Source organism: Prionailurus viverrinus, chromosome C2 (genome assembly GCF_022837055.1).
Source record: "Prionailurus viverrinus isolate Anna chromosome C2, UM_Priviv_1.0, whole genome shotgun sequence".
Lineage (NCBI taxonomy): Eukaryota > Metazoa > Chordata > Mammalia > Carnivora > Felidae > Prionailurus > Prionailurus viverrinus.
Window position 1 is genome coordinate 88,056,905 of NC_062569.1, and position 12,929 is coordinate 88,069,833.

At 37.7% G+C, this 12,929-nt stretch overlaps 1 protein-coding gene across 4 annotated transcripts in view; it reads right to left on the minus strand.

Annotated features, from left to right (window-relative positions):
• The window catches only part of RUBCN (rubicon autophagy regulator), a 58,780-nt gene that overhangs the window by 41,585 nt on the left and 4,266 nt on the right, over positions 1 to 12,929 (minus strand). The gene's annotated exons all lie outside the window — the stretch shown is intronic.

Consider the following 12,929-nt stretch of genomic DNA (forward strand, 5'->3'; position numbering starts at 1 on the left):
CAAAAAGGTTCTGTTTGCACTGAGCCACTTTGGGACATGCCCCCAAATCAGTCAACTTTTGGCTTATTCTTCTGGACCATCTGAAGTACTGAGGAGGAAAAGTTTGAAAATTGCTGCCCTAAATGGTCTTCAAGGTTCCTCTGAAATCCCCAGCATTTTCTCAACAGTTTCCACCCCAATAAAAACTCAAAACCAACTTCAATTGAATGAAAAAAGTTGGATGCACTGAATCAAACTGGATAAAAAAAACATGAAGAGATGAAATGCCAAACTCCTCCTCTTAGGCCCCCAAGTGTCATACTGCACACTTTACCTTGCCCTTCCATTTCTTATTAGAATACTACTCTTTATACTTGTCAAGAACAGTCATGAGAATAATAATTTTTTTCAGGGAATTTTCACCATAACTATTTCACATCGTTTAAATGCCTATCGGGGCAGAAGGGTCCTGATTTGGAATCCTTACTAATTCTATCAGTACTGAAAACTAACTTCTTATGTGCATTTTCTGAGTCATTTTTAAAAGTGGATGAGTAAAGACAAATAAAATATAATGAATGAAGCTAGATCCAGTATAAGAGTGTCATCTAAAAAGAGAAAGCTAGATGAATCTCAACTTGGTCTTCTGCTCTCAAGGCCTTAAGACCAAGAATGTATTCAAACTGGGAGACATCAGGCTTTCTTAACCTTACACCATTTAAACATTTGAGTCACCAAACTCATTTGTTCCATTTCTTTCTTCCCCAATTTTATTGAGGTATAATTGACATATAACATTATATTAGCTTGGAGTGTGTAACGTAATGATTTGATATATGTATAAACTACAAAATGATTACCACATTAAGCTTAGTTAACATTCATCACATCACATAGTTACAATTTTTTTTCTTGAGATGAGAACATTTAGATCTACTCTCTTAGCAACTTTCAAATATACTATAAGTCTTGTTAACTGTAGTCATCCATGCTGTCATTATATCCCCAGAATTTATTTATCTGATTACTGGAAGTATACCCATTTCCCTCATCCCCCATCTCTAGCAACCACCAATCAATCTGCTCTCTATTTCTAGGAGTTTGGCTTTTTTTAGAATCCACATATAAGTGAGATTATACAATATTTGTCTGTCTGACTTATTTCACTTAACATAATGCTCTCAAGGTCCATCCATGTTGTCAAAAATGGCAGGATTTCCCTTTTTAGGGCTAATATTCCTGCGTGTGTGTGTGTGTGTGTGTGTGTGTGTGTGCGCGCGCGCGCGTGTGTATCACATTTTCTCTATCCGTTCATCTATCAATGGATACTAAGCCATGCCTTGGCTATTATAAATAATGCTGCAATGAACACGGGGGTACAGATATCTCTTCAGCATCCTGTTTTTGTTTCCTTTAGATATATAACCAGAAGAAAAACTGCCAGATCACATAGTATTTCTATTTTTAATTTTTGAGGAATCTCCATACTGTTTTCTACAGTGGCCACACCACTATATTCCCACCAACAGTCCACAAGGATTCCTTTTTCTCTACCTTCTCACTAATAACATTTGTTTTCTCTCATCTTTTTGATGACAGTCCTTCTAACAGCTGTGAGGTCCTATCTCACTGCAGTTTTAATTTGCATTTCACTGATAATTAGTGACACTGAGCACCTCTTCATGTACCTGTTGGCCATTGTCCTGTTTTATTTCCATGCCAGTCCTGAAAGAGATCTCAAGATAACTAAGATGTATAGAGGACTTAAATGGTCATTAAAATGCCATACTGTGAGAAACTGCCATCACAGAGGCCAACTGACTGCCAACTTTTGCTTCAGTGACTCTTCATCTTCTATGCTTCCTTAGGGTTAATCTGGCCTGTTCAGACTGACACAGTTTTCACATTCCCACAGGTTACAATTAAATCTTGCAGGCCTGAGAGCAGTTTGCTTCCTCAAGTAACTTTACATACCTATGTTCTGATTTATTCTCCATCTTACAAGTATAACTGTCAAGGAAAATCATGATAAATTCTGAAATCAGACACCAAGTACCCTATCACCCTGAGGCTTTGATTCCAAAATCATGAGCACTGAAATCCTAGAAACCTGAGCATTCAGATCTACTACCAACTTCTACTGAACAAAGCTAAAGACCTTTCTTTCCTCACAATGTAGCATCCCTAAGATACCAAAGCTACAGAAGAGTGTGGCTCTTATTCTAAATTATACCAAACCATTTATATTTGGTATAAGCTCATGCACAAGAAAAGTAAACCTTAAAAAAATTTTATTTACACGGCTAGCCTATTTATTGTCTTTACCTTTTTAGAATCCTTTACCCTAATAATGCAGTTATCACTTCCAGAGAATTGAAATGCTATATTCAAATAGAGCCCCCACACAGTAGTTGCATTAATCTATTCATACCTGAATCTTATATGCAAGTCAACAGATCATCATGAAAAATCGAATATGCCTCTGTATTCTTTAACCACATTTTCAGTAAGTAAGGTCAATCTTTCTTGTGTTAAACCTGTTCAGTAATAGTTATTTGAATGATACCACCTTGAATTCACATGTAACCTTTATCTAGGCAAAAGCAAGGCCTTTGATGTATATTAGATTCAAAGTAGCCCTTTGCAGAGCCACTTCTCCAAGTACACAGAGTGCTCTCCCTTAATCACCATAAATTAAAAGCAAGTCTTTCTAAGCATCTCACCCTGTGCCAAGGAAGCACCAGGCCTAAGTGGCAAGGGACAGTATAATCCATTGCTACCTGAATCCTTTTCATCAACAGTTAAGCCAACCTCAGAATAAAGTCCTACCTATTTTCCTTTGGGGTGATTTTGACTTGATTCCTCCTTGAAAGAGGAACAGAAATTGCTTAAGCAACTCAAATAAGGATATTCAAGGAAAAAGTTTTGCTAAATGCCAGCACAGTCTTAAGCTTGCCAAGTCACAATTAGAAGCGACACTCAAGGGGCCAGGATTACCTTGATACCAAAATAAGACACAGACACTACCAAAAAAAAAAAAAAAAAAAAAAAAGGAGAAGACCAATATCTCTGATGAACATAGATGCAAAAATCCTCAACAAAATATTAACAAACCAAATCCAACAACGTATTTAAAAAATCATTCAGCACAATCAAATGGGATTTACTGTTGGGATACAAGGGTGGTTCAATATTCACAAATCAACCAATGTGATATATCACATTAACAAGAGAAAGGATAAACAATGACATAATCATTTCAACAGATGCAGAAAAAGCATTTGACAAAATACAACATTTATTCATGATAAAAACCCTCAACAAAGCAGGTTTAGAGGGGACATACCTCAACATAATAAATGCCACATATGAAAACCCCACAATGAACATCATACTCAGTGGTGAAAAACAGAGCTTTTCCCCTAAGATCAGGAACAAGACAAGGATGTGTACTCTCACCACTTTTATTCAACATAGGTCTGGAAGTCCTAGCCACAGCAATCAGACAAGAAAAGGAAATAAAAGGCATCCAAATTGGTAAAAAAAAAAAAAGGAGTAAAATTTTCCCTATTTGCAGATGACATGATACTATATATAGAAAACCCTAAAGATTCCACCAAAAAACTACTAGAAGTGATCAGTGAATTCAGGAAGATTGCAGGATATAAAATTAATGTGGAGAAGTTTGCTGCATTTCTACACACTGATAATGAAGTAGCAGAAAATTAAGAAAATCCTATTTACAAATGCACCAAAAATAATGAAATACCTAGGAGTAAACTTAACCAAGTAGGTGAAAAACCTGTATTTTGAAAACTATAAAACACTGATGAAAGTAATTGAAGAGAAAACAAATGGAAAGATATACTATGCTCATGGATTAGAAGAATTAATATTGTTAAAATGTCCATACTACCCAAAGAAATCTACAAATTTAATGCAATCCCTAGCAAAATACCAACAGCATTCTTCACAGAACTAGAACAAATAATCCTAAAATTTGTAGGGAATCCCAAAAGACCCCAAATAAACAAAGCAATCTTCAAAAAGAACAAAACTGGAAGTATCCAATCTCAGATTTCAAGATATTACTACAAAGCTGTAGTAATCAAAACAGTATGGTACTGGCACATAAAAAGACATATAGATCAACAAAATAGAATGGAGAACCCAGAAATAAACCCACCATCATATAGTCAATTAATCTATGACAAAGCAAGAATATGCAATGGGAAAAAGATAGTCTCTTCAAAAAATGGTGTTGGGAACACTGGACAGCTACATGCAAAAGAATGAAACCAAATCACTTCACATATACACAAAATAAACTCAAAATGGATTAAGGACTTGGGGCACTTGGGTAGCTCAGTCGGTTAGGCGTCTGACTCTTGGTTTCATCTCGGGTCATAATCTTACGATTTGTAAGTTTGAGCCCTGCACTGAGCTCTACGCAGCTGTTGTGCAGCCTGCTTGGGATTCTCTCCTCCTCTCTCTGCCCCTCCCTTGCTTGTGCTCATGTTCTCTCACTCTCTCTTTCTCTCTCTCTCAAAATAAATAAATAAAACTTTTTAAAAAATGGACTAAGGACCTAAATGTGAGACCTGAAACCATGAAAAGCCTAGAAGAGAGGACAGGCAGTAATTTCTCTGACATCAGCCATAGCAATATTGTTCTAGATATGTCTCCTGAGGCAAGAGAAACAAAAGCAAAAATAAACTATTGGTACTACATCAAAATAAAAAGCTTCTACTTTACCAAAACAACAACAACAACAACAACAACAACTACAAACAAACCAGGAGGTGCCTGGGTGGCTCAGCTGGTTAAGCATCCAACTCTTGATCTCAGACTCATGAGTTCAATCCCCATGTTGGGCTCCATGATGGGCATGAAGCCTACTTAAAAATAAATAAATAGGGGTGCCTGGGTGGCTCAGTGGATTGGGTGGCTGACTTCGACTCAGGTCATGATCTCAAGGCTTGTGAGTTCGAGGCCTGCGTCGGGCTCTGTGCTGACAGCTCGGAGCCTAGAGCCTGCTTCAGATTCTGTGTCTCCCTCTCTCTCTGCCCCTCCTCTACTCACACTCTGTCTCTCTCTCTCTCTCTCTCAAAAATAAATAAACATTAAAATAAATAAATAAATAAATAAATAAATAAATAAATAGCTTCTGCACAGCAAAGGAAACAATCAGCAAAACTAAAAGACAATCTATAGAATGAGAGAAGAGATTCCCAAATGACACATCTTATAATTTATTAAATGACATATCCAAAATTTATAAAGAATTCACAAGGCTGAGGGGCACCTGGGTGGCTCAGTTGGTTGAGTATCTAACTTCAGCTCAGGTCATGATTTCACAGTTCATGAGTTTGAGCCCCATGTTGGGCTTGGTGCTGTCAGCCTGTCAGTGCAGAGCCCACTTAGGATCCTCTGTCCCCCTCTTTCTGCCCCTCCCCAACTTACACTCTCTCTCCAAGAATAAATTAAAAAAAAGAACTTACAAGATTGAACACCAAAAAAAAAAAAAGATATAATTATTAAAAGATGGGCAGTAGACAGGAACAGACATTCCTCCAAAGAAGCCATACAGATGCCCAACAGACACAAGAAAAGATGCTCAACATCACTCATCATCATGGAAATGCAAATCAAAACCACAATAAGATATCACTTTACACCTGCCAGAATAGTTAAAATAAAAAATACAAGAAACAACAAGTGTTGGTAACTATGTGAAGTTAAAGGAACCCTCTTGCACTGTTGGGAATGCAAACTAGTGCAGCCACTGTGGAAAGCAGTATGGAGGTTCCTCGAAAAATTAAAAACAGAATTACCATATGATCCTATAATTCTACTACTGGGTATTTACCCATAGAATACAAAAATATTAATTTTAAAAGATATATGCAACCCTATGTTTATTGCAGAATTATTTACAATAGCCAAATTATGAAAGCAGCCCAAGTGTCCACTGAGAGATGAATGGATAAAGAAGATGTGGGGGATGTGTGTGTATACACACACACACACACACACACATATATTTATACATATACATATATATATATATATATATATATATATGTATATATATATAATGGAATATTACTTGGCCCTAAAAAATAAAATCCATCGACCAAATGGATGGACCTAGAGAATATAATGCTAAGTGAAATAAGTCAGCCAGAGAAAGACAAATGCCATATGATTTCACTCATGAGGAATTTAAGAAACCAAACAACAAAAGAGACAAATCAAAGAATAGACTCTTAACTGAGAACAAACTGATAGTTACCAAAGAGGAGGTGAGTGGAGGGAATGGGTGAAATAGGTGAAGGGGATTAAGGGTGCAGTTATCATGATGAGCACTCAGTAACACATAGAATTGCTTAACAACTATACTGTATGTCTGAAACTAGCACAGTGTGTTAATTATACTGGAATTTTTTTTTTAAAGTGATATTCAAGGTTAAAACAGAAAAGTTACAGGCAAATGTTATTTTTTTAAAAAGTGCTATGTCCCAGGGGCACCTGGGTGGCTCAGTCGGCTAAGCGTCTGACTTGGGCTCAGGTCATGATCTCACGGTCTGTGAGCTTGAGCCCCGCGTCGGGCTCTGTGCTGACAGCCCAGAGCCTGGAGCCTGCTTCAGATTCTGTGTTTCCCTCTCTCTACGCCCCTCCCCCACTTGTGCTCTTTGTCTCTGTCTCTCTCTCTCTCAAAAATAAATAAACATTAGGGGCGCCTGGGTGGCGCAGTCGGTTAAGCGTCCAACTTCAGCCAGGTCACGATCTTGCGGTCCGTGAGTTCGAGCCCCGCGTCAGGCTCTGGGCTGATGGCTCAGAGCCTGGAGCCTGTTTCCGATTCTGTGTCTCCCTCTCTCTCTGCCCCTCCCCCGTTCATGCTCTGTCTCTCTCTGTCCCAAAAATGAATAAACGTTGAAAAAAAAAAAAAAAAATAAATAAATAAATAAATAAACATTAAAAAATTTTAAAAAAAAAGTGCTATGTCCCAGGTGATGTATACAAATGTTGAATCATTATATTGTACACCTGAAACTAATGTGACACTGTATGTAAATTAACTGGAATTCAAATAAAAACTTATAAATAAATACATAAATAAAAAGAGTAATGCCATATAACTAACACATAATCACTAAAAACAACTGAAATATATGACAAATAGTAAATACATAATAAGTACCATGCAATTGTAAAGTGAGATTTTAACCCAAGAAATATATATTAGCATGTGTTGGATCTCCAGTGTCCTTTTTAGTGGTACAAGGAAACAGCTTCAACTTATTGGCATATTCCCTCCACAGTGTGCCATTTATCTGCAATGAATTGTGGTATCTACCTGAAATCAAGACTGAAGGTCAGGTTGTCCCAAGTCAGATAAGGATTTGATCCCTGAAATGTAAGAAAAGTATGTGATATCCAAATGATGGAATATCATGAAACCATTAAAGTTTTTCATTAGGAAGAGTTTCCAAAGTTAATGACAGATAATATGTTAAAGTATAAAAAGCAGAATATAAAATTATTATTTATGACATCAACATAAAAATGCTGAGAGAAATTGAGATATGTAATAGTGGTTACCTCTGGTTATATGAGGGGAATGTAGAGAAGGGAAGAACTGTTTAGGCCTTCCTTGAGCCTAGCAATTAATGAAAGATCAATAATCTGAATAAAGTTACCAAACAAGAGGCTGGAAACTACCATCAAGGATTTTCTAAATACCAAAGTGTCAAGGGCATCTTATGCTGAAAGACTGTGGTCTGGCAAACACTTGGGACTTTTAATACCAAAAAGCACTCTCTGAAAAGAATAGGTTCCTTCTTTAAAGCAGGAGACATAGTTAAGTGAAACAATTATTAGTAACACTTTAAGTAGCAAGAGATTATCACATATATGTTTAATTGTCTTCTTTTCAGGCTCCATGTTTTCTGGTTTTAAGTATATAGTATCTGACATGTAGAGTATGCAGTTAAATATTTATGATGTTTTTAAGTAAATAATATGCTTATAGAAAAAACGTGCTTGACTTCATTATAGTCTCTCAACTCCAGGGTACTTAGGAGAACCTAACCATTGGCCAGTCCCATCTCTTTAATGGCTGACAGAAGAATTTTAATATCTAGGAGGGAATAAGTAGTACTGGAAGGCATGCTTGTAACTTCATATCTATTCAACAAATGCCTCACCATTCACACTACATTTGAATGACATCAAATTTACTGAATTTCAATAATGAGTAGATTTAACAAAAGGAAAATCCCTTATGTCAGAAACCTAACCACTGATGATGTACAAACTCCTCAGTATGGAGTTCAAAACGTCTTCATCATGTAGCCCCCATCTAAATACCAACTTTCTTTTTTTTTTTTTTTTTTTTTTTTTTTTTTTTTTAAATTTTTTTTCAACGTTTATTTATTTTTGGGACAGAGAGAGACAGAGCATGAACGGGGGAGGGGCAGAGAGAGAGGGAGACACAGAATCGGAAACAGGCTCCAGGCTCCGAGCCATCAGCCCAGAGCCTGATGCGGGGCTCGAACTCCCGGACCGCGAGATCGTGACCTGGCTGAAGTCGGACGCTTAACCGACTACGCCACCCAGGCGCCCCAATACCAACTTTCTTCCTCAGTACTCCTCAATTTGAATATAGTCTCACTAACGCACTCTATTATGAACATGCCAACCTCACGCCTACTTCCATGACTTTATTTATACAGACCTTTCCATGTAGAATGCTTCTCTTCTTGTCTTATTCAGGGATTCAGATTCAGCTCTAGTTCAACCTTCTCCTAAGAAGTTCTAAATAAGGGGACCTGGGTGGCTCAGTCAGTTAAGTGTCCGACTTTGGATCAGGTCATGATGTCATGGTTTGTGAGTTCAGTTTGTGAGTTCGCGCCCCACATTGGGTTATCTGCTATTAGCACAGAGCTCGTTCAGATCTTCTGTCCCCTCTCTCTCTATCCCTTCCCAACTCGCACACACACTCTCTCTCTCTCAAAAATAAATAAACGTTAAAATAAAAAGTTGTAAATAGTTTGACTTGCTATAACTCCTTCGTTTGAAACCCTATAATATACACTGTCAATACAACATTCCTCCTAATCATCCTTAAAAAAATTGTTATTGTATGTGGTTTGTTTCCTCACAGATAGAGACTATGTTTTTTCTATTTCTTTTGTGCTTTAATAAGGATTGAGAAAATGTCATGCAGCGGAAAGAGAACAAGTTTCATAGTCAGGCCAACCTGAATTTGAATCCCAGCTCTCCACAAACTAGCTGTTGCATCCTTGGGTAAGCCATTTAAATTCTTTAAGGTTCAGTTCCTTCAGAGTAATTGATCATCTACAGAAAGCACCATCATAGAGTAGATAATATCCCTTCTCTTTTCTCTGTCCTTTTCCTTCTTTGAACTTCCACTGCATAAATATAATAAATCCAACTACATTAGAAGGGGTACCTGAATAAAGCCTTCTTACCCATTGTGCCTCAGAGAAAATTCTGCCAAAAACTATCTAGGATTGGACAGTCTGTAACACAAATGAAGACTTGTCACTGTGCTCCCCATCTAAACAATGTCTCAACTGATTTTAAACTAGGGTTAAATCTCCCCTTGGTTAAGCACAGATTTGAAGGCCTGATTATGCTCATGGTGCTCTCACTGAAGCAGGAAAGCTAGAAAAGACTTCCTCAGATTTGGAGGTATCTTGTATCTAACAGAGACTCCAATCTGCTTAGTTGATAGAATGGTAGAAGCATATAAGGGTTTATTGCAAAGCAGTAAGGCTAATTTCATGAGTCATATAAGAAAGTCAACCTCATTACGATACAGTTACATCTTATGTTGTCTGGGTAGCAGAATGCTTTACAAACAAGGTAAAGGAGGCACACACCACCACTTTGATAGCAAAGGCACAGGAGGAAAGAAAGACTGCTTCAATTGCTTCAGTTTTAGGGATACTATTTTAAAGTAAGAGCTAACTATCATTACAACTAAAACTAGATTATCTTTAAAAAAAATTTTTTTTTTACTGTTTATTTTTGAGAGAGAGACAGAGACAGAGTGCGATTGGGGTAGGGGCACAGAGAGGGAGACACAGAATTGGAAGCAAGCTCCAGGCTCTGAGCTGTCAGCACAGAGCCCGACGCGGGGCTCAAACCCATGAACTGCGAGATCATGACCTGAGCTGAAGTCGGACGCTTAACCGACTGAGCCACCCAGGCGCCCCAAGATTATCTTTCTTTTAAAGTTTATTTATTTTTGAGAGAGAGAGAGAGAGAGAGAGAGAGAGAGCATGCACGTACCCATATGGGGGAGGGGGGAGAGAAAGAGAGAGAGAGAGAGAGAGAGAGAGAGAGAGAGAGAATCCCAAGCAGGCTCTTTGCTTTCAGCACAGAGCCGGAGGCAGGGCTCAAACTCACTAACCATGAGATCATGACCTGAGCTGAAATCAAGAGTCAGGTGCTTAACAGACTGCTTAACAGGGTGTCACCCAAGCACCCCTAAAATTAGACAATCTCAAAAATTGCTGAGGCAAAGAAAGAGCAAGAGAATATTATAAAAATCATTTTTAGGGACACCTGGGTGGCTCAGTCAGTTAAACGTCTGACTTCGGCTTATGTCATGATCTCCCAGTTAGTGGGTTCAAGCCCGCATCAGGCTCTATGCTGACAGCTCAGAGCCTGGAGCCTGATTCAGATTCTATGTCTCCTTCTCTCTCTGCCCCTCCCCTGCCCACATTCTGTCTCTCTCTCTCTCTCCCCCCCTCAAAAATAAACAAAAAAAAATTAAAAAAATCATTTTTAAAAGATGACAGAATTAAGATGAAACAGATATGATACAAAAATAAAAATCAATGAAATAAACTCAACTATTTAAAACAAAGCGGCCAATCAAGCAAAAAGATAAGTGGAAATTATGATATTTTATGAAGGTTGCATTCAAGACAAGAATCATTAAAAAAGACAAAGAGGCCATAATAAAGATAGAGCTGTCATTAACTTTTATGTATGTAATAACATGACCTCAAAATACATAAAACAAAACACACACACAAAGCAAAAACAGTAGAAAACAGAAGAAAGAAAATTGAGGGGCTGGCTCAATTGGTGGGAGCATGCGATTCTTGACCTCAGATTTGTGGGTTCGAGCCCCACACAGAGTATAGGAATTATTTAAAAATAAAATCTTAAAAAAAATGAAAATAGAAAAAACAATGGTAATAGGACATTAATGTTCAAATCATGAAAACCATAAAGTAAAAAGTGATTAGAAGAGCTGAATAACATATAAGGTTGTTCTTTACATCTAGAAAGCTATGTCCTGAAGAACACTTTTTTAAGCATAGACACATTCACAAAAACTAGCCTTGTACTAAGTAAGGTACACACACACAAAAAGTCAATCAATCCTCCAAAGCAGAAGTACAGGTATATTCTGTGGCCACAGAGCTATAAGGCAGTGAACAAACAACAAAAGTAGAACAAATAGTACAAAACAAACACCTCAGAAAATTTTAAATCTCACAGGACTCTTGAGGAGGCAAAAATAAAGTCATGGTATTGAATGGGGTAGACAGGGAATTGAAATTATAGCTCTTAATGGTTTCTTCACAAACGCATCCAAATAAGAAAGCTTATAGGGAGACTGTCTTAGAATCTTTTAGAAATTATGGGGTTCTGCTATTTTCTAGTAAAAAGTCAATCATCTCTTCAGTCCTACAATCTAGCACAATTTCTGTGAATTTCATTGGCAGAGGCCATGGCCCCACAAATTTTGAAGATAGTTTGCCAAGTCCCTATTTAGTCACTAATGATTTATGACTTCCTTTAATAATCTTCTCTCCTCTCAATCAGGTGTGAGTTTAACTTCAAGCAAGCCCGATTCAGAGGAACTAAAAAAACACGTAAGCATACTCTAGTTGTTTCCTGAAAAACTCAGATTTAAGTTTATAACAGCACTGTTCAATTGAACTTTCTACGATGCTGGAAATGTGCTATATCTATGCCGTCCAGTATGGCAGCCACTAGACACCATGGCCATTAAGCACTTGAAATCTGGAGAATATGCCTAAAGAACCGAAATTTTAAATTTTATTTAATTTTAATTAATTTCAACTTAAACTGCCACATGTGGGTAGTGGCTATCATCTTGGACAGAGCTGGTCTATAATCACCCAGGTTGGTTGGTAAGATTTATGGAGGCAAGATAACACAACAAAACACACACAGAACGATTCCATTTAATAAAAGAAGTGATAAAGCAGCTATAAAAAGCAGAACAGCTGTGGGAAGGATACCTGGGAAAAGCTTCAGCTTAGGGTCCCTGCTGTCAGCTGACAGATCACCCTCACCCAGGTTCTGGCAATAGCATTTTCCCCCCAGGGTTTTAAGAGTATGTTTCAGGGTGGGTGAGGGTAGTGAGTAGTGGGGGGTAGGTGTACTAATAACTGGACCAGAAGTATAGATTGCTCAAAAATTATGTGATCCTCCTGCCTTACCATGTAAAAAAAGGAAAAGAAAGGGCAGAAAATAAAAAATGAGGATAAATGTAAAAAAGTGAAAATAAATAGGGAGAAAGGGAGAAAAGAGGCTCTTCCAATGGCAACGGTACAACCAGCACTTGCCCAATTGTAAGAGGCATGACCACATTGTTAACATTTTCATTCCTCATGTAAATATTCATTGAATGCTGATTATATGTGAAGCACTGGGCTTATGGTGTTAAAGAGGAGGAGTCACCATCTCTCAAGGTATTCATAATGAAACAAGGAAGATGGGCACTTACATAACTATGCCATGAAAAGAGAAATGCTATAGATATGGAAAAGAGCAGGTGAAGGATGCCTTCTAAAGGAGCATTATTTATGGGGCACCTGGGTGGCTCAGTGGGTTAAGCCACTGACTTCAGCTCAGGTCATGATCTCACAGTC